Here is a 21,702-nt window from a genome sequence, read left to right as displayed (position 1 = left end):
CTAACCAGAACCTCAGTGCTTATGCTCTCTCTGTCTTTTAAATTGTCACTGAAGGCTAGTGACCAATTTCACCAATTCACATTGGCATACTGGAACACCCTTATAATTCCCTAGTATATGGTACTGAGGTACCCAGGGTATTGGGGTTCCAGGAGATCCCTATGGGCTGCAGCATTTCTTTTGCCACCCATAGGGAGATCTGACAATTCTTACACAGGCCTGCCAGTGCAGTCTGAGTGAAATAACGTCCACGTTATTTCACAGCCATTTACCACTGCACTTAAGTAACGTATAAGTCACCTATATGTCTAACCTTCACCTGGAGAAGGTTGGGTGCAAAGTTACTTAGTGTGTGGGCACCCTGGCACTAGTCAAGGTGCCCCCACATCATTCAGGGCAAATTCCCCGGACTTTGTGAGTGCAGGGACACCATTTCACGCGTGCACTATACATAGGTCACTACCTATGTATAGCGTCACAATGTTAACTCCGAACATGGCCATGTAACATGTCTAAGATCATGGCCATTCTGGCATTGGGGAGACAATTCCATGATCCCCCGAGTCTCTAGTACTGCCAAGCTGCCTTTCCCGGGGTTTCACTGCAGCTGCTGCTGCTGCAAACCCCTCAGACAGGTTTCTGCCCTCCTGGGGTCCAGCCAGGCCTGGCCCAGGAAGGCAGAACAAAGGACTTCCTCAGAGAGAGGGTGTTACACCCTCTCCCTTTGTAAAAAGGTGTCAGGGCTGGGGAGGAGTAGCCTCCCCCAGCCTCTGGAAATGCTTTGATGGGCACAGATGGTGCCCATCTCTGCATAAGCCAGTCTACACCGGTTCAGGGATCCCCCAGCCCTGCTCTGGCGCGAAACTGGACAAAGGAAAGGGGAGTGACCACTCCCCTTTTCCATCACCACCACAGGGGTGGTGCCCAGAGCTCCTCCAGTGCATCCCAGACCTCTGCCATCTTGGATTCAGAGGTGTGCTGGCACACTGGACTGCTCTGAGTGGCCAGTGCCATCAGGTGACGTCAGAGACTCCTTCTGATAGGCTCTTACCTTTCTTACTAGCCTATCCTCCTTCCTAGGTAGCCAAACCTCCTTTTCTAGCTATTTAGGGTCTCTGCTTTGGGGAATTCTTCGGATACCAAATGCAAGAGCTCACCAGAGTTCCTCTGCATCTCCCTCTTCACCTTCTGCCAAAGGATCGACCGCTGACTGCTCAGGACGCCTGCAAAACCGCAACAAAGTAGCAAAGACGACTACTGCAACCTTGTATCGCTTCATCCTGCTGGCGTTCTCGCCTGTTTCCTGGTGATGCATGCTCTGGGGGTAGCCTGCCTCCTTCTTGCACCAGGAGCTCTGAAGAAATCTCCCGTGGGTCGACGGAATCTTCCCCCTGCAATCGCAGGCAACAAAAGACAGCATCAACGGTCCTCTGGGTCCCCTCTCAGCACGACGAGCGTGGTCTCTGGAACTCAGCAACTCTGTCCAAGTGACTCCCACAGTCCAGTGACTCTTTAGTCCAAGTTTGGTGGAGGTAAGTCCTTGCCTCTCCACGCTAGACTGCATAGCTGGGTACGGTGTGATTTGCAGCTGCTCTGGCTCCTGTGCACTCTTCCAGGATTTCCTTCGTGCACAGCCAAGCCTAGGTCCCCGACACTCTAACCTGCAGTGCACAACCTTCTGAGTTGTCCTCCGGCGTCGTGGGACTCCGTTTTCTGACTTCGGGTGGACTCTGGTTCACTCCTCTTCTAAGTGCCTGATCCAGTACTTCTGCGGGTGGTGCCTGCTTCTGTGAGGGCTCCCTGACTTGCTGGGCGCCCCCTCTATCTCCTCATCCAAGTGGCGACATCCTGGTCCCTCCTGGGCCACAACAGCATCCAAAAACCCTAACCGCGACCCTTGCAGCTAGCAAGGCTTGTTTGTGGTCTTTCTGCGTGGGAACACCTCTGCAAGCTTCTTCACGCGTGGGGCATCCATCCTCCAAACGGGAAGTGCCTAGTCCTCTTCGTTCTTGCAGAACACAAAGCTTCTTCTATCCGGTGGCAGCTTCCTTGCACCCTCAGCTGCTGGCATTTCCTGGGCTCCTGCTCACTCTCGACACTGACGCAACTCTTGGACTTGGTACCCTTGTCTTACAGGTACTCCGGTCCGGAAATCCACTGTTGTTGCATTGCTGGTGTTGGTCTTCCTTGCAGAATCCCCCTATCACGACTTCTGTGCTCTCTGGGGGTTGTAGGTGCACTTTACACCTACCTTTCAGGGTCTTGGGGTGGGCTATTTTTCTAACCCTCACTGTTTTCTTACAGTCCCAGCGACCCTCTACAAGCTCACATAGGTTTGGGGTCCAGTCGTGGTTCGCATTCCACTTTTGGAGTATATGGTTTGTGTTGCCCCTATACCTATGTGCGCCTATTGCAATCTACTGTAACTTTACATTGCTTGCATTACTTCCTTTTGAGGTTACTGCATATTTTTGGTATTGTGTACATATAACTTGTGTATATTTGGCATCCTCATACTGAGGGTACTCACTGAGATACTTTTGGCATATTGTCATAAGAATAAAGTACCTTTATTTTTAGTATATCTGTGTATTGTGTTTTCTTATGATATTGTGCATGACACCAGTGGTATAGTAGGAGCTTTGCATGTCTCCTAGTTCAGCCTAAACTGCTCTGCTATAGCTACCTTCTATTAGCCTAAGCTGCTAGAAACACCTATTCTACACTAATAAGGGATAACTGGACCTGGCACAGAGTGTAAGTACCCCTTGGTACCCACTACAAGCCAGGCCAGCCTCCTACATTGGTTGTGCAGCGGTGGGATAAGTACTTGCAACTACTTACTACTTTGTCATTTTGTACTTTTCATAAGAGAATAATATACAAAACAAGTTCTGTGTATGTACACCTAACCAAAAAGTTTTGCTTTTCTTCTCTTACACTTTCTGCTAAGTGCTGAAAAGTACTCTTAAACTTTCTAAAATTTCCAAAAAGTTTGAAAAAGTTTTTTTTCTGTTCTTTAAAAAGTCCTGAAACGTTTTCTCTCTTCTCTCTGTCTCTAAACCTTTTTCTATCATGTCTGATGTAGGAACTTCTCTTAAAATGGTCAATACAACATATGACAATCTTAACTTTAAGAGCCTAAGGAGTCTCTGCATTGATAGAGGTTTAGTGGTAGGAAAGAACCCTTCTAGAGAATTTCTGTCTAACATGCTTATTGAGAATGATAAGGCCCAGGGTGGCACCTCATCTGAAAAGTTAGCAGATAGCTCACACTCTGACTCAGGGGAGCCCCTTGAAGAAGGTGTACAGGGTTCTCTTCCAAATCTGCCCCTTAGCAGACCACCTAGCAATGCTGGTAGTAATAGAAGCTCCCATCATAGTAGGGATGTTTTTGTTCCTGAAGGCCAGGTTGTTAGAGTGCAAGCTGTTAGAGGCAGGTCTCCCTCTGTTGAATCCAATATTTCTTCTGTGTCCAAGCATTCCCAACCAACCCACCCTCAAGACAAACTGTTAGAAAGGGAACTCAATAAGTTGAGAGTGGAAGAGACCAGACTGAAGCTTAAACAGCAACAGCTGGCTCTAGACAGGGAATCTCTAGATCTGGAGAAGGAGAGACAGAGGTTGGGGTTTGGACCCCATGGTGGCAGCAGCAGTATTCCTGATAGCAATCCTGTTAAAGAACATGATTCCAGGAATCTGCGCAAGATAGTTCCCCCTTACATGGAGGGGGATGACATTAACAAGTGGTTTGCTGCACTTGAGAGGGCCTGTATGGTACAGGGGCTTCCTCAAAGGCAGTGGGCTGCTATCCTATGGCTATCTTTCAGTGGAAAGGGTAGGGATAGGCTCCGTACTGTTAGAGAAAGTGATGCCAATAATTTTGCAGCTTTGAAGGATGCACTCTTGGATGGATGTGGCTTAACCACTGAACAATACAGGATTAAGTTCAGAGACACCAGAAAAGAGTCCTCACAAGATTGGATAGACTCTGTTGACTGTTCAGTGAAGGCCTTGGAGGGGTGGTTACATGGCAGTAAAGTTTCTGACTAAGAAAGCCTGTACAATCTAATCCTGAGAGAGCATATTCTGAATAACTGTGTCTGATTTGTTACACCAATATCTAGTGGACTCTGATCTGACCTCTCCCCAAGAATTGGGAAAGAAGGCAGACAAATGGGTCAGAACAAGAGTGAAAAGAAAAGTTCATACAGGGGGTGTCAATGCTGGCAAGAAGAAAGATGGTGAGAAATCTCAGGATAAGCATGGGGATAAGGGTAAAACCAAAGATCCTTCTTCACATCCTAAACACTCTTCAAGTGGTGGGGATAAATCAAATTCTTCCTCTTCTTCACAACATACACACATTAAAAAGCCTTGGTGCTATGTGTTCAAAAATAAAGGCCATTGGCAAGGGGGTAAGTCCTGTCCAGGTAAACCCCCTGAGCCAACCACCACTAATACATCAAACTCTAGTGCCCCTAGCAGTAGTGGTAATAGTGGTGGGACTGCTGGCAACAGTCAAACTAAGGGTGTAGTTGGGTTCACTTATGGGTCCATCATAGAAACTGGGGTAGTCAGTCCCAAGACAGTTTCTTTCACACCTAGTGGCATTGGCCTTGCCACACTGGCTGCTTGTCCCCTTACAATGGATAAGTACAGGCAGACAGTTTCAATAAATGGTGTTGAAGCCCAGGCCTACAGGGATACAGGTGCCAGTATCACTTTGGTGACTGAAATCCTAGTGCCTCCTGAACAACACATCATTGGACAACAGTACAAGATTATTGATGTCCATAACTCCACTACGTTTCTTCCCTTAGCTACAGTTCAGCTTATTTGGGGTGGGGTTACTGGCCCTAAGCAGGTAGTAGTATCACCTAGCTTATCTGCAGACTGACTCTTAGGTAATGACCTAGAGACCTCAGGTTGGGCTGAGGTAGAGTTTCATACCCATGCAGCCATGCTGGGTATCCCTGAGGAATTGTTCCCTCTCATTTCTACTGAAATGAAAAAGCAAAGGAGAGAAAAAGGCCTGAAAACTCAGGATCCCTCTCCAACAACAGGTAAAAAGGGAATCACAGTATCCCCTAACCACCCTGCCATTCAGGATACCATTCCTGTGGTGGGAGAAACCTCTCCTGAGGTGGCACCTGTACCAAGGGAATCATCAGCTGGCATAGCTGTACTCCCTGAGGTAGAAGTACCTCTCTGTAGGATAACTAATATTGGTGAGGAAAAGAGCACCATTTTAGTTAATATGGAGCATCCCTCCACCCCTCCCAGAGAAACTTTAGTGCAGAAACCCTGCACTGCCTCACAGCACTTAGGGCAGCAGCCCTGCCCTAGTGTGGAGCTCATAGGACAGCATCCCTGCCCTGCTCCAACTCAAGAGAAACAGCATCCCTGTTCTCTCTTCCAGCCATATGGACAAAGTTTTTGCCCAGCTACGGCTTTACTGAGACAGCATCCCTGTCTGGCATTCTCATCACTAGAATTAGGTCCAGTGGACAATTCCCACTGTTCTAAACTAAAACTTACTGATAGAAACTCTGAAAATATATCTTCACATTGTTGGTTAGCTAAAAAACTTCAAACAGGGTGGTTTACATCCCCACAGGGAAGTAACCATATAGTGGATGATAAAGGGAGTAACCAGTCTATTGCAGAGCTACTCTCCACTTACCACCACTTAGACAATACAGTCTCAACTGGCCAAGGTTAGCCTTATTGTCCTTCGTTTGGAGGGGGGGTTGTGTGAGAAAGTAGCCTCTTTCAAGCCTTGTTACCCCCACTTTTGGCCTGTTTGTGAGTATATGTCAGGGTGTTTTCACTGTCTCACTGGGATCCTGCTAGCCAGGGCCCAGTGCTCATAGTGAAAACCCTATGTTTTCAGTATGTTTGTTATGTGTCACTGGGACCCTGCTAGCCAGGACCCCAGTGCTCATACGTTTGTGGCCTATATGTATGTGTTCACTGTGTGATGCCTAACTGTCTCACTGAGGCTCTGCTAACCATAACCTCAGTGGTTATGCTCTCTCTGCTTTCCAAGTTGTCACTAACAGGCTAGTGACCAATTTCACCAATTCACATTGGCATACTGGAACACCCTTATAATTCCCTAGTATATGGTACTGAGGTACACAGGGTATTGGGGTTCCAGGAGATCCCTATGGGCTGCAGCATTTCTTTTGCCACCCATAGGGAGATCTGACAATTCTTACACAGGCCTGCCAGTGCAGTCTGAGTGAAATAACGTCCACGTTATTTCACACTCATTTACCACTGCACTTAAGTAACTTATAAGTCACCTATATGTCTAACCTTCACCTCGAGAAGGTTGGGTGTAAAGTTACTTAGTGTGTGGGCACCCTGGCACTAGTCAAGGTGCCCCCACATCGTTCAGGGCAAATTCCCCGGACTTTGTGAGTGCGGGGACACCATTTCACGCGTGCACTATACATAGGTCACTACCTATGTATAGCGTCACAATGGTAACTCCGAACATGGCCATGTAACATGTCTAAGATCATGGAATTGTCACCCCAATGCCATTCTGGCATTGGGGAGACAATTCCATGATCCCCCGAGTCTCTAGCACAGACCCGGGTACTGCCAAGCTGCCTTTCCCGGGGTTTCACTGCAGCTGCTGCTGCTGCCAACCCCTCAGACAGGTTTCTGCCCTCCTTGGGTCCAGCCAGGCCTGGCCCAGGAAGGCAGAACAAAGGACTTCCTCAGAGAGAGGGTGTTACACCCTCTCCCTTTGGAAAAAGGTGTCAGGGTTGGGGAGGAGTAGCCTCCCCCAGCCTCTGGAAATGCTTTGATGGGCACAGATGGTGCCCATCTCTGCATAAGCCAGTCTACACCGGTTCAGGGATCCCCCAGCCCTGGTCTGGCGTGAAACTGGACAAAGGAAAGCGGAGTGACCACTCCCCTGACCTGCACCTCCCAGGGGAGGTGCCCAGAGCTCCTCCAGCATGCCCCAGACCTCTGCCATCTTGGATTCAAAGGTGTACTGGCACACTGGACTGCTCTGAGTGGCCAGGGCCAGCAGGTGACGTCAGACTCCTTCTGATAGGCTCTTACCTTTCTTACTAGCCTATCCTCTTTCATAGGTAGCCAAACCTCCTTTTCTGGGTATTTAGGGTCTCTGCTTTGGGGAATTCTTCAGATACTGAATGCAAGAGTTCACCAGAGTTCCTCTGCATCTCCCTCTTCACCTTCTGCCAAAGGATCGATCGCTGACTGCTCAGGACGCCTGCAAAACCACAACAAAGTAGCAAAGACGACTACTGCAACCTTGTATCGCTTCATCCTGCTGGCTTTCTCGCCGGTTTCCTGGTGGTGCATGCTCTGGGGGTAGCCTGCCTCCTTCTTGCACCAGGAGCTCTGAAGAAATCTCCCGTGGGTCGACGGAATCTCCCCCCTGCAACTGCAGGCAACAAAAGACTGCATCACCGGTCCTCTGGGTCTCCTCTCAGCATGACAAGCGTGGATCCTGGAACTCAGCAACTCTGTCCAAGTGACTCCCACAGTCCAGTGACTCTTCAGTCCAAGTTTGGTGGAGGTAAGTCCTTGCCTCCCCACGCTAGGCTGCATTGCTGGGTACCACGTGATTTGCAGCTGCTCCGGCTCCTGTGCACTCTTCCAGGATTTCCTTCGTGTACAGCCAAGCCTGGGTCCCGACACTCTAACCTGCAGTGCACAACCTTCTGAGTTGTCCTCCGGCGTCGTGGGACTCCCTTTTCCGACTTCGGGTGGACTCCAGTTCACTCCTCTTCTCAGTGCCTGATCCGGTACTTCTGCAGGTGCTGCCTGCTTCTGTGAGGGCTCCCTGACTTGCTGGGCGCCCCCTCTGTCTCCTCATCCATGTGGCGACATCCTGGTCCCTCCTGGGCCACAGCAGCTTCCAAAAACCCTAACCGCGACCCTTGCAGCTAGCAAGGCTTGTTTGTGGTCTTTCTGCGTGGGAATACCTCTGCAAGTTTCTTCACGACGTGGGACATCCCCTGGGGCAGATTGACCTAAAATCGACCAATCTGCCCCCAAGGGGGGCAGAAATGGTCTAAATACAGTTTGCCCCCAGGGGAGCGACCCTTGCCTGATCGGTCACTCCCCATCTCTAAAAAAACAAACATACAAAAAAAAAAACACACAAAAAAAATTTGCCTTGGTGCCTAGAGGTTTCTGCCCCCCCCTGGGGGCAGATCGGCCTAATAATAGGCCGAAAATGGCCTAAAATAAATTTGCCCCCCCAACCCTCCCCCCCCCCCCCCCCCCCCCGGGAGCGACCCTTGCCTACGGGGTCGCTCCCCCTGCGTGACATTGGCGCCAAAAAACAAATCCCCGGTGCCTAGTGGTTTCTGCCCCCTTGGGGGCAGATTGACCTAAAATCGACCAACCAAGGGGGGCAGAAATGGTCTAAACGCAGTTTGCCCCCCAGGGGAGCGACCCTTGTCTGATGGGTCGCTCCCCATCTCTAAAAAAACAAACAAACAGAAAAAAATTTTTTTGCCCTGGCGCCAAATAGTATAGACTGGGACATACACACATATATTGAAGGTATACAAATAGAAAGAGAATTATCGGCTACTATACATACAAATATATTTAACTACCTTTCAGATAGATGTGAACAGGATCTTCGCATGATTAGAATAAAAGAGTTTATTTTGAAATCTACAAAACCTGTTGCAGTTTTCTTTCCAAGAGTAAAGTATCCCTTTGAAGGCTAATAAAAAAATAATTCTCATGTGTGACACTGGTGCCACCTTGTGGCCGGAAAGTGAATATATTGAAGTTACTACAATTTTTCAGTGGAACCATGGGCAACAGTCACATGAATTCCCTGCAATACTAACAGACTCATATTTAGTATTAGACCTCCTACTGAATGCTTTTATTAGGGACCTCCCAGTGTGGAATTTAGGATATGAGTAATTTATAAGCATGTATATATATATATCACAATAACATTATTGTTTGTTGTGTCAGGCAAACAAATCACTTAGGCCACACATAAATGCACCTACTCACTATATATATACACATCTGATGTTCACCTTCACAGCCTAATAATAGTTTATGTGAATTCTGGAAATACCCTAGGAAGTAAATAGAAGTCCATTTAGAGTGTAAAACATATAGTACAAAAGATTAAGTTCACTAAACAGACATGGGGTCTCCTTTAGAACACATGGTTAAAGTGTTCTCAGGAGACAGGGACAGGATAGGAAAATACTGTAAGGAATGGCACAAAGCAACATTAAAACTTGCACATGCACGGCCCAAAGAGGGCACATTTGATAATACAATAATAGAACACATGGCCACCTTCCTACAGAGTAAATACAAGGGAAATAAACTAGAGAAAAGGAAGATCACACTAGACCAATGGAGGGTCTTTTGTGAAACAAACATGAATGAGTCAAATACAAAGCCTCAAACCATCCCTTCGGCTCCTCCACCCCCCCCCCTATCAAGATGTGCAATTAAGGTTAGGCAGTGCAAAGGTACAGGGCATGTATACATTGCAACCTGGTGCCCCACACTCATTACCCACCTCTTCACATCCCCCTGCTGTGGGATATACAGACCCAAAGTATAGCCCACCATTAGAATCTTTTTCTAAACATAGAGAATATGTTCACCCATCTCCATGTCCTCAAATGGCCAGTACACCACGGGAAATGTCAGGTGGGGAGAGTACTAAATACATAGGGACAGTAGATGCCACATTTACACTTCATTTAGAGGACGAGATGTCCCCCACTAGGAAGAATGAAGGTATACCTAATGAGGGATCAAGAGGGGTACAGAGAATGGAGGGGGCTAGAAAAAAGGAAGGTGTTTTGAAAAAACCGAGTACCAATATTAAAAATGAGACAAGAAGGTTAGCTTTCAAACCAGAAAGTCCTCCCACAGAGTGCTGGAGGTTCATGCACTAGCGTAGGCAAGTGGGATACAGAGCAGGAAGATGGACGAGTAGACCAAAGAGTGACTTGGGAAAAGGAGGAAGGGCCCCTGAGGCAGTCAAAGGCTCTCACTAGCCCACAAATGAGTGAACAAGAAGGACTAGATGACACAATCTCCACACATAGCAGCTTAGGTGAAGAAGATATGGATTTAGAAAAATCCTACAAAGGATCAGAAAGGGCATTAGATGACATCACTGAACATGTTAAAAGAATGTCCCTTCTTGAGGACCATAACAAGGAACAGTCACAATATGCCTGTGAGGGAGAAGAAAACAATAAGACAGGACAGACTTTACAAAAGAAGCCAAGAGAATTACAGAGATTAGTATTTGATGGGGTGCATGCACACCCATATGAGAGAAAGGGAACATTTGATATGGCAGGAAAAATGACACTGAGAAAAGACATGGCACGTGCATTCCCCGTATGTCCTGGCAATAATTTGACACCCAATGAAATAGTAGCTCAGTATGAAAATAGTTGGTATAATGTTGTCCCTTTTACTGACAACCTAGCAGGTTGGACAGAAGGATTGGCATCACAGATGACACCATGGCCGCGAGAGGGTTCCTTTGAACCCCGAGACATGGCTAATGCAGAAATGTGCATTTTTCAGGGTGCAGGGGATCCTTACTGGGATTATCCCTATATGCAGAAAAGTTTAAGGGTGTGGCAGAGATATGCTTGTAAGTATGACTCGCGTCACCCTACTGGCAATAGGACTACAGTCCTGTCACAGCTACCCTTGATATTCAAGGGCCCAGGGGCGCCTCAATAAATACCATGGCCCCAGATGGACAAAGAAAATCTTTAAAAAACAGTTGCCACAACTTGCTGAGGGTGCTGGGAAATGGATAGCAGCTCTGGAGAAACATACTGCAGGGATTACTCTTGCAATAGGGGAGATTAAAAGTTTACTAAGTTCCCTTATAGGAGATGAGACAGACACACTGTTCACAAAGGCAGGAGTAAAGGATGTGACATTGACTAACCCAAAATGTGATGGGGCACCCTTTAATAGAGTAAGGGGAATTGTTTGGAAACAACTGAGGAAAATGTATCCAGACAGGCCAGACACTGGGTCCCTTATGGCACAAACAATGCAGCCAAATGAGGACCCAGCCCAATTCCTTAGCAGAATGAAGGAAAAATGGACACAGGAAGTGGGGGAGAGTTGGGATGTAACTGGACAGAATGCAATACTATTTTTCAATATAGTGAAAAAGGGTCTGGCAGTTGAAGGGCAGGATAAATTAGATAATATAGTGGCCTTGGAGGCCAAACCATGGACAGAGATACAAGCACACATAATACATTTTTGTAAGAAGAGACAAGAAAAGGAAAAGAGCAAGAAAGATAAAATAGAGAAAGCAGCAGCTAAATTGGTCCAGCAGAAACTAGCCAAGAAAACAGAGGAAGGAATTGCCACTGCCCCCACCCAGTTAGCTGCAGTGTCCCTGGGAATGCCTCCTTCAGGCACCCCAATGCAACCCTACCAGTATGCCCAGAGAAGCAATAACAGGAATAATAGAAGAGGAGGGCGAGGAAGGTTTCGTGGAAACACATTCCAGAGTGGACAGACATGCCACTATTGCAAAATGACAGGACATTTCATTAGAGACTGGAGGTTTAAAAAGGAAGATGAACTTAGCAACCAGACAAGGGCAAATTATGGCCAACAAATGGTACCGCCGGTTGGCATTGTAGCACAACCTGCCACGAGTCCCCAAGTGATATATCTCCCACAGCCCCAAATACAACTGCAGCCTCAACCACAGATACAGCCTCAGCAGTTACAGCAATCAGTGCCCCAAATACAGTATGGGCCACAGCAGACAGTGCAGCCCACCTTGCAGCGCCAGAACTTACAAGGAGGGGTAAGTGTCAGGGGAGGGAACCCATTTCAGAAAAACTACATGGGAGGATATGCCCGATGAAGGTGCCCAAGGAGAAGTCTCATGTGTCCAGTCTTATCGGTAACCCACAGGCCAGATGAGGAACCCACTGTGATGGTAGCCATAAATGACAAGGAGTACACCTTTCTCATTGACACTGGGGCCACTAGGTCCTGTATCCGTGAGAAGGGACTGTCATTGTAAAATTTATCAATGGACACACAGGAGTTCTCAGGGGATGTAATGAGGGTTCCATTCACTAAACCTGTGGAGATGGAAATAGGGGAGAGGTATGTTGATGGATGTTTCTTATTCTCCTCAAATGCACCAGCTAATCTGCTAGGACATGATCTCATGGCAAAATTAAATATGACTATTCACATTGAAGAGGATGGGACTATGATATGTTCAACACCTGGAGTATCTAGGACACGCATCATGACAATGGTTACACCCCCGCCCCCCCCAGATGGCAACCAAGTTAGAGCCAGACCTGTAGACATTTTAGCCTTTACTAGAGCAGTGTACACCATCATAGCAGAAACACCAGAACTGACATGGAAACTAGTTTAATTACCCATAAACGTTCTCTTTAGATGACAGGGCCCCTATTTTGAAACATTAGACAAAAACCTCATTCTGGAAATAGAGGCTCTAGAAGTGTCCCCCACCTATGGGACACTGATGGCAAGTGACCACACTGGTGTGATGTGGGCATGTGTCATCTTTTATGATCCTAACATGCAGTTGGGTGACATATCAGATGACCAGTTGTTTGCTGATGACTTTAGAAGGACAGAGATTGTTTTTCAAAACAGTGTAGCTTTATGCACCACACTGGAGACAAGGCCTGTGATACCAATAAATGTCTCCAGTCCTATCAAAGATAATGACCTTGCGCAGGTACCCTCTAACTTATGGACAAAAGGCCCTTATGATGTAGGCCTCGTCCGCACAGCAGTACCATTCAGAATAATTTTGAAGGAAGGAGCAATACTGCCAAGAGTGAGTCAATATCCTCTATCCAAAGAAGCAGAGGAGGGCATTGCACCTGTTATATAGGCATTGGTGGAGTAGGGAGTCATATACCCAGGTGTATCCCCCTGCAACACCCCAATTTACCCTATAAAGAAGGCCAAGGGAAATTTGTGGCGCATGATTCAAGACCTGCGCCCCCTTAATGACATAGTGATACCAGAATTCCCTGTAGTACCTGACCCTTCCATCATCCTAACCAACATACCCCAAGATGCTAGATACTTTACAGTCATAGACTTGGAGAATGCATTTTTCAGCATACCCCTGCACCAAGACACTCATTATTTGATTATATTTTCCTATCGTGGTTCACAGTATCTGTATTCCATATTACCTCAAGGGTACTGTGAATCCCCTAGTGTCTTGAACAGGACGGTCAAGAATGACCTCACCAATTTTCAGTGTGACAGCAAAGTGTTGCAGTATGTTGATGTACTACTGATCTGTAGTCCAAAAGAAGAGCAGTGTAAAAAGGACACTGTGTCCCTGTTGTGCACCCTTGCTCAAAGAGGTTACAAGGTAGACAGGGACAAATTACAGTACTGTCAGGAAGAAATTCAATACTTGGGGCAACTACTGTCAGCATCAGGCTGCCGAGTTATGCCCGGGAGAGCAGAATCCATTCAGCAGATGACAGAACCTGAGACTGTGGAAGGAATGCAGAAGTTCCTAGGCTTATGTAATTATGTCAGACAATGGGTTTTTGACTACAGTACTTTAATATCCCTACTGCTTGCATCTATCAAACAGGCGAAAACACAGAAATACAGGATAACATGGACTACGGAGATTAAAGAAACCTTCAGTAAGATAAAAACAGAGATAACAAATGCACCAGTGTTAGGAACACCAGACTATAACAAAGAGTTTTTTCTTTTTTGCCACTGTAATGGCCAGGTAATGACGGCTGTCCTCACCCAAAAGTATCCTTTAGGCCACAAACCAATTGCATATTTTAGTGGCCTACTTGATTCTGTCATGAGAAGTCATTACCCTTGTGAACAAGCACTAGCCACAGCAGCCTTTGCAGTAGAGAAAAGTGCTCCCATTGTCATGGGTGCACCCTTGACACTGTATGCTGTACATGCTGTGTTTGCAATAATTCAGAAAGCTAAAACAACACTAACAACACAGAGATTATCAGGCTATGAGATAATATTATCATTACCATCCTTAAAGGTGGTTAAATGCCACACAGTCAATCCTGCTACCTTCTTTGCACACCCCATTTCAGACACTGATGATGATGCCCATGATTGTGCCACATATACTCCAGATGAGTGTAGCGAAGCAACAGAAGACCCCATTCCAGGTAGTGTTGTATATTTTGTGGCTGGATCTTCCACAATAGATCAGGACACAGGGGTAGGACATACAAGTGTTGCAGTGGTCAGAGCGATGCAGCACAACTCTTCAGACACACTGCAGATAACTGAACAGATAACTTTGCCATCTCAATATTCAGCCCAGGCTGCTGAATTAGTAGCTTTACTGGCAGCCCTCAAACAAGGGGAAGGAAAAATAATAACAGTATACTCTGATTCAGCCTAGGTCACTACAACAGTGCATTCCAGCATTATGCTGTGGAATAGATGGGGATTTCTCAAGTCTGATGGAAGCCTTGTCATGCACTGCCCCCTTTTAGAGGACTTGATACAAGCTTTAACACTGCCACATGCAGTTGTAGTAGTGAAATGCGCAGCCCACACTAATGCTGAGGATTTTGTGTCCCGTGGAAATGCCCTGGCTGATTGGGCAGCCAAAGATGCAGCAACACACCCTCTTAGTGATACACATACCACAATTTTGTTAGCTAGTGAAACATTCACATCTTCAGACCCTTTGAATGCATCCAGACATTACACAGAGACAGCTCACCTGCATATAAGAGAGATACAAGAAAATGCACCAGAGCATGAGAAACAGTTGTGGGAAGCCAGAGGATGCACACAGACAGGAACAGATTTAATATACAGACAAATATCAACAGGTAAGCCTGTCATGCCCCAAGCATTGCCACTGATAGCTCTAAACCAGCTACATCTGCCTTCACATACTGCTAGAGACCATATGTCCCTCCAAATACGTCAGGACTGGTTTGTCCCTAACTTACATGAGATGATTACAATGTACATACACACCTGCACAGTGTGCCAGCAGTATTCACCAAATCCCACCTTTGAGGTAATAGCTTCTACAATACCTCGCCCACAAGGTCCCTTTAAGGAACTGCACATTGACTACATTTATATGATTGACAGATGCAATCATTATTGCTATCTTATAGTTGTAGTCTGTCCATTCTCAAGGTGGATTGAAGTAGGACCTTGTGTTCACTGTAATGCCAAATCTGCTGCTAATTTGTTGATCAGTGAGGTAATACCGCGGTGGGGTGTCCCTGAGGGGATCAGATCTGACAATGGCACCCATTTCATCAATATTATCTTTTCTCACCTCACCACCTTGTTAGGAATAACACATAAATTGTCTTCAGCTTATCATCCGCAAAGCAATGGAACTGTGGAGCGCCTTAATGGCCTCCTCAAGAACAGAATAAGTAAACTATGTGTAACATTGAAACAAAATGGCTCTACTGTCTCCCACTAGCCCTCTTTGCTTTGAGAAATACCCCAGGATCAGATCATCATTTAAATCCCCATCAAATAGTGACAGGTAGAACAATGAGCACATTTTTGCCATCAACTAGACGTAAATTGGAGACTGAGAGTGCACCTGAAGTTGTACAAACTGAAATGAATGAATACATGTCTGAGCTAACCAAAGTTGCAAAGTTCTTCTCTAAACAGGTTACACGTGTAGCCAAGAAGCGCGCCAACACATCTCCTGTAAAAGATCAACAAACACCATTACCTTTGGGAACTTTAGTATATATTCGCAATTTTGTCAGAAAGTGGAAGGACTGCAAATCCAATGGACCCTTCCCAGTGACAGAAAGCACGACTACAGCAGTGAAAGTCCAAGGCCACAAACCATGGTACCACCGCCAGGATATCCGCCTGGCCCCAATCATGCCATCCATCCCTTTGGACACCGAGCAGGAAAAAGAGGGGGGAGAACCGGAGAAGCAACCAAAGTAAAGCCTCCCTCTAAAGCTTCAGTCTTACACAATTCTTCTTTTAAGTTATGTATTTTATGTTTGTTTTTCCTCCTCGTTGCACTGATATTGTTGCTTTTAGCCCTTGGATATTGTAATTTTTTTGATCCTATATCAATTATTACACGCATGCGTAGAACTGTTGATAATGATACTGACCATCACCCTCTCCATATTGCTTTGTTTGACAATGTGTGGTATCAGCACCTGCACAGTATAGGCACATCCACATCCAACACCAGTTGTTATGTATGCTCTTTCACCCCCATGCTGCTGGAGCAGATAAATCGCATCTCCCTAAAGAGGTATCCCCAAACATTACACATTGTCTCCTGCACCTATTTGTATGCAGAATGAGAGCACAGCTACAGACAACTCACGTTAGTCCTGCTACTGCACGAGTTAACACAACTAGATTTGACACCACCCCAGAAGTCCTACAAGTCCTGACAGAAGAACAAGAGATAATGGAAGAGATATCAAGAATGAAGGAAGCAGGGCAAACAATGTTTCACCCAGATTGGGAAAAATGGGTATTACGTCGAGGTATTTTTGGAAGGTCTTACCCATCATCTGAATGTAGTAACTATTTAGCTAAACCCCTGCCCCCTGATTGCGCAGGCAGGCCAGTTCTTAGTATCACAGGATCAGTATTTGCCCATGATAAATGGCATACCGAGGCAAAGTTCTCATGTAGAGCAATATCATTGTGGAATGGTACCAAGACACAAGGTCCACTAAGCTTTAATAAGATAATAGGCCAACGTCAGGAAATATGGGATGCGAACATACAGAGATATACATGGACAGGGACTACCATACACCCGAGAATAGCAATGAAATTAACACAGTTTTCTCTTTGTTTCAGAGGGAAAGGGACAGTGAAGGTGGGGAGTAACCTCAACTGCAACATGACCACCTACAATGCTGATATGCAGGGCGGCACCTCCAGCCTGATGGATCACTACTGGATGTGTGGGGCCCGGCTCCACATGCAACTACCCCCGAACTGGAATGGGCTCTGCTCCCTAGTGACTTTGCACACCCCCTCCATGGTAATACCAGGTGTGGACATCGCTCAGTTACATGACCATCCCATGAGCCGTCCAACAACCTTGCTTCACCATTACCGGACAAAACGAGCTGCTGAGTTTCTTGGTACTGAAGTGTGGAAAGAGGTTCCACAGGAACATAGACTATTTAATGATGCCCAAATCTTTTTTGGTAGCATCCTACCATTCATTCAGGCGAAGGCAACTGCACACTGGCTGCAGATCACACTCTTTGAATTGATGAAGACCCTAAATGCAACTGAAGATGGGTTCAATGCTATCAAGGAAGAACTTCGAGCCCTTAGGCTGATGGTAATGCAACACATATATGTACTTGATTTAATGACGGCCATGGAAGGAGGGGTGTGTAAGAAGATTGGATCGGCCTGTTGTACTTATGTGCCGGCCAATGATGCGGACAATGGGACATTAACTCAGGCCATTCAGACATTGCATGATCTACAAAAGAAAATGATCGATGAGGGGGGTGCCCCTGATGGGTGGTTCGAGGGCTGGTTCGAATGGGTGCCGTCCTGGATGTTGGGGTTGTTCAAGGCCTTTTTGCCTTTGATTGTGTTGTTGCTTTTGATGTGTCTTATTTTTCAGGTAATAATAGCATGTTGCAAAAGGATGACAGCTAAATTGGGAGGGACAGAATAGTGGGTACGTGGTGATTCCCCTAGTTTCATTAGTAGATGGGAAGATAGGAAAAGTAGTGCTAGTGCCAGGGTGCCCACACACTACGTAACTTGGCACCTAACCATCACCAAGTGAGGGTTAGACATATAGGTGACTTATAAGTTACTTATGTGCAGTGAAAATGGCTGTGAAAAAACGTGGATGTTATTTCACTCAGGCTGCAGTGGCAGTCCTGTGTAAGAATTGTCTCCGCTCCCTGGCAAAATAAATGCTGCAGCCCATAGGGATCTCCTGGAACCCCAATACCCTGGGTACCTAGGTACCTTATACAAGGGAATTATAAGGGTGTTCCAGTGTGCCAATGAGAATTGGTAAAATTAGTCACTAGCCTGCAGTGACAATTTTAAAAAGCAGAGAGAGCATAAATACTGAGGTTCTGGTTAGCAGAGCCTCAGTGATACAGTTAGGCACCACACAGGGAACACATACAGGGCATACATTATGAGCACTGGGGTCCTGCCTAGCAGGATTCCAGTGACACATGGGCAAAAACAAACATACGTACAGTGAAAATGGGGGTAACATGCCAGGCAAGATGGTACTTTCCTACACTAAACTTCTACCACATTCACCGGCAATGTACCAAACTGTAGCCTTGACTGAAGCCCAAAGTGATCAAGAATGTCTTGTTTGAGAACACAGTGCTGGGCTAAGCAAAACAGTTAGATAGAAAAAATTAAAACAAGACCGTAAAACTGGTTATTGTAAAAATAACAATGCAAAGCCGAATAAAATATATCTAGGTCAAAGTGCACAGCGGCCTAGTGTATTAAACTAACGTGCACAGAGCTATAGCTAAAATGGCTACACAACACCCTCCCCTTGTTGGTTAAAGTGGTTGAAAGCCAAAACTAAAATGTCATTGCTTAAGAAAAACTAAACCTAAGATATATAAAAAACAGAACAATTTTGACAAGTTAAAAGGACACACAAGCATACTACTTGGCAATTTAAAACATGAGCATGTGGCTTATAACCGAATTCAATGATAATGTCAATTTAGAAAAGTTCCAAATTAAGTACGAGCCATGGAGAACAGGAGATCTTCCACTTCGGCAGGTGACAGATCCTGAAAGTCCGCGCCAAAAATGATCAAGGAGCAAGTGTGTTCCATGGCCCCAGTGTCAACCAAGGCAGCGTCCCGTGGAGTGCCCATTGATGAGTTGGTGGTAACTTCCTCCAGGAAGGGTAACTCATAATTAGCTCCACGTAGCAAACGCAGCCTCAGTGCGCATGTCTGGTAATGAACCCTCAGCGAGAACATCAACAGATCAGCATCTATTGCTGGGGGGCGCTGCTGTGAAAGACAAACTTCCAGTGCATGTTCGAAAGAGCACCAGAGGCACCGGAACACGGGCTGCACACAATACAAAACCGGTCTGAATGACAAAGACCAGCCACACTCCAAATGCTCCAAAAGTGTAGCTCCAAAATACTGCATCATACGTTCACGACACAGCTGCGCTGATGGGAGCGCCGTCATTTGTCCATGTTGCAGCGGGACAGCCATTGTGCATAAACAACAGCAAGGATGCCAGCTAATAAAGCCAAAGTTATTGGAAATCCCCCAAAAATACTACTGAAAATTGAGTGGATAGCTGAAGGTATCAAACCGAATATGGAGGAAAAGGTGTGAACAAAACCAGAACCAACAGCTTTCAAAAAATGTGCTATTCCAGTTGTGCTGGACGCATTAAATATTCGTCCTCTGAGTTCACAAAAGTGTCTCGGAAAGTTCGTATTTAACAGGGACTGTATTTCTGCTGATGACCTTGCCACTTGAAGTGCGTAGGTCTCGCGTGCAGATGTAAGGGCCACATGCTTTTGAAACAATAAAGCCTGGAGTCTACTTAACTTGTCAAAATTCACGTTTGAAGTAGCAATGTAAGGCCAGATATCAGCTACTTCCTTAAATTTAGTGGGGGGAAACAGTACGTTCCCGCAGCATGTAACGACCTTAGAGACCGAAACAACGTAAACTTTTCCGGCTCGCATGCCACAACAGTCTTCACTATTGAGAAGGACGTAGTTGCCATTTGAGAGCACCTGGAACGTAGGTCTAATCACGGGAACTCCCCTAAGATAACAAGCCAAGTTTGCAGCCGAGGCGTTACACGCCCCATGCAAGGACAGCTGTTTACAAATCATCAAATGGCTGACTGAAGTCTTGCATTCACTGCCGCTAAGAAAGACCTCTTTCATGCCATTGAAGCATTTGTACGAGAAGGGAAGCTCCCACACCGCATAGATGTAACTATCTCCCAGCTTTTCAAATCTGCCTACTGGAATGTGTTTTAAACAGGAGGTGATTTGTAGTGTTGAAATAGGCAGATTAATAACCCCATGTATTACCCCACTCAGCCAATGGTATTTCTGCCTTGGTAAAAGGCAACGTTTCTAATTTCTCAATGTTAAGTATGACATATGTCGCTTCTTTCCTAGCCATTAGTTGTTGTCGCGTTAGATTAAAAGAAGAAAATATCTCCCTTTCACTGACGTGCTGCCATGGAACACGACCCGCCTTCAATGTTTGGAGTGTCCAACCAAACTGCATAATGGACCTGATCTGACTCTGTCCATGGTATAAAGAAGACAAATCAGATTGTATAATGTCTATAGCAGAAGAGACAATGTTGTTAATTGTGTATATATATATGGTCGGACAAGGTGTTAATCCCATTATGCACAACAGCTAATGCCTTTTTAGGTCGAGCATTCGAGATCTCTTGTATATACTTTAGTATATACTTCTGTACTTCTTTGTGGGGTCTCTGCTTTTTCACTGGTTTGTTTCAGTGTCCTTAAAAAATCCTTGTTTCCTAGTGGTCAATCCTTGCTCTTTGTCCCACCTTTTCCACAGTTGTACACTCCCCTGGATCATGACCCTAGTATTTGTACCCTTCCACTTGTGCCTATGTAGTATGTGCTTAGGAATTACTTTTTTCTTAGGCTAATAGCATTTGACCAGAGCACTGGATGTCTTACTGGCTCCAGTCTGTTTCTGTTAACAGGGCTTTCGTCATCCAGATCACTGCTCCAGGCTTCCCCTATAAACAGGCTTGTGAAGATTGTTCTTTTCTCCTCAAATCTGCTTTAAGTTGCCCAGCGCATGCTATAAATCCAGCAGAAAGTTAACACTGCTAGCTGCCGTAGAGCCCTCCACAGGAAACATCCTGCAGTCTTGTCTCTGCGGAAGGGTCGACAAAGTATTTTAATTTTATCTGTTTTTTCTTTTCAGTGGAAGCAGCAGCCTCAGGAAAGGCAGAAGTGCATGGAAGTAATTTTCATTCTGAGACAGGGAATAGTTCACAGGCCTTCTGCATCCCGCTATCTCTGTAAAACTGCTCCTCGCACACCCCTCACCCCCACCCTCTCTCCTACGCACATAAATCACACAAGACTTTCCCTGACCTGGCCACGTCTGCAGGCAGACATTATCTTTTATTGTATACACTCCTTAACTGGCATTATTTAATGCGTCTCACACCGAATATTGGCTTTTTATAACCCGTCAGCACATTATAAATAAAGAACGAGGGTGGCATCTGGCAGTGAGAGAGGCCTGACCTCTGGCGGCAGTTCTACATTTGGACCAGCACAAACATACCCAGACCATGTCACTGTTGCACATAGCGCACTGGGATGGGCTTACGTACGCTTGTAGGAATCTGGACAATGAGGTATTCACACCCCAGCGAGTGTCCATCACTCCCCCCTCAGCTCTCCCCGCCCCAGACACCTGATGAATGTTGGCCCCCTAACAGAGGTGTAACAAACCCTTTCAACACTCTTTACTGTCAGAAGGACTAAAGTGAAGTGTGAGAGTTTGTGGTTCCAACTGCGTCGTTTTGTCTCTAGCCCATTACCTGATTGCATGAGCCACTACACAGTCTGACACTTTTAAGTAGGATTGATCGACAGTGCAC

General features: G+C 46.0%; 2 long non-coding RNA genes across 2 annotated transcripts in view; one reads left to right on the top strand and one right to left on the bottom strand.

Moving 5' to 3' along the window:
- The window catches only part of LOC138285569 (uncharacterized), a 45,644-nt gene extending 28,559 nt beyond the window's left edge, over window positions 1–17,085 (top strand). Inside the window, exon 3 of the long non-coding RNA XR_011201614.1 lies at window positions 16,894–17,085. This is a non-coding gene — a long non-coding RNA (uncharacterized lncRNA). The remainder of the gene's footprint in view (window positions 1–16,893) is intronic.
- LOC138283420 (uncharacterized) overlaps window positions 1–21,702 on the bottom strand; it is a 136,854-nt gene that overhangs the window by 64,061 nt on the left and 51,091 nt on the right. The window lies entirely within an intron of this gene.

Source organism: Pleurodeles waltl, chromosome 3_1 (assembly GCF_031143425.1).
Source record: "Pleurodeles waltl isolate 20211129_DDA chromosome 3_1, aPleWal1.hap1.20221129, whole genome shotgun sequence".
NCBI lineage: Eukaryota > Metazoa > Chordata > Amphibia > Caudata > Salamandridae > Pleurodeles > Pleurodeles waltl.
This window is presented reverse-complemented; position numbering and strand designations above follow the sequence as displayed.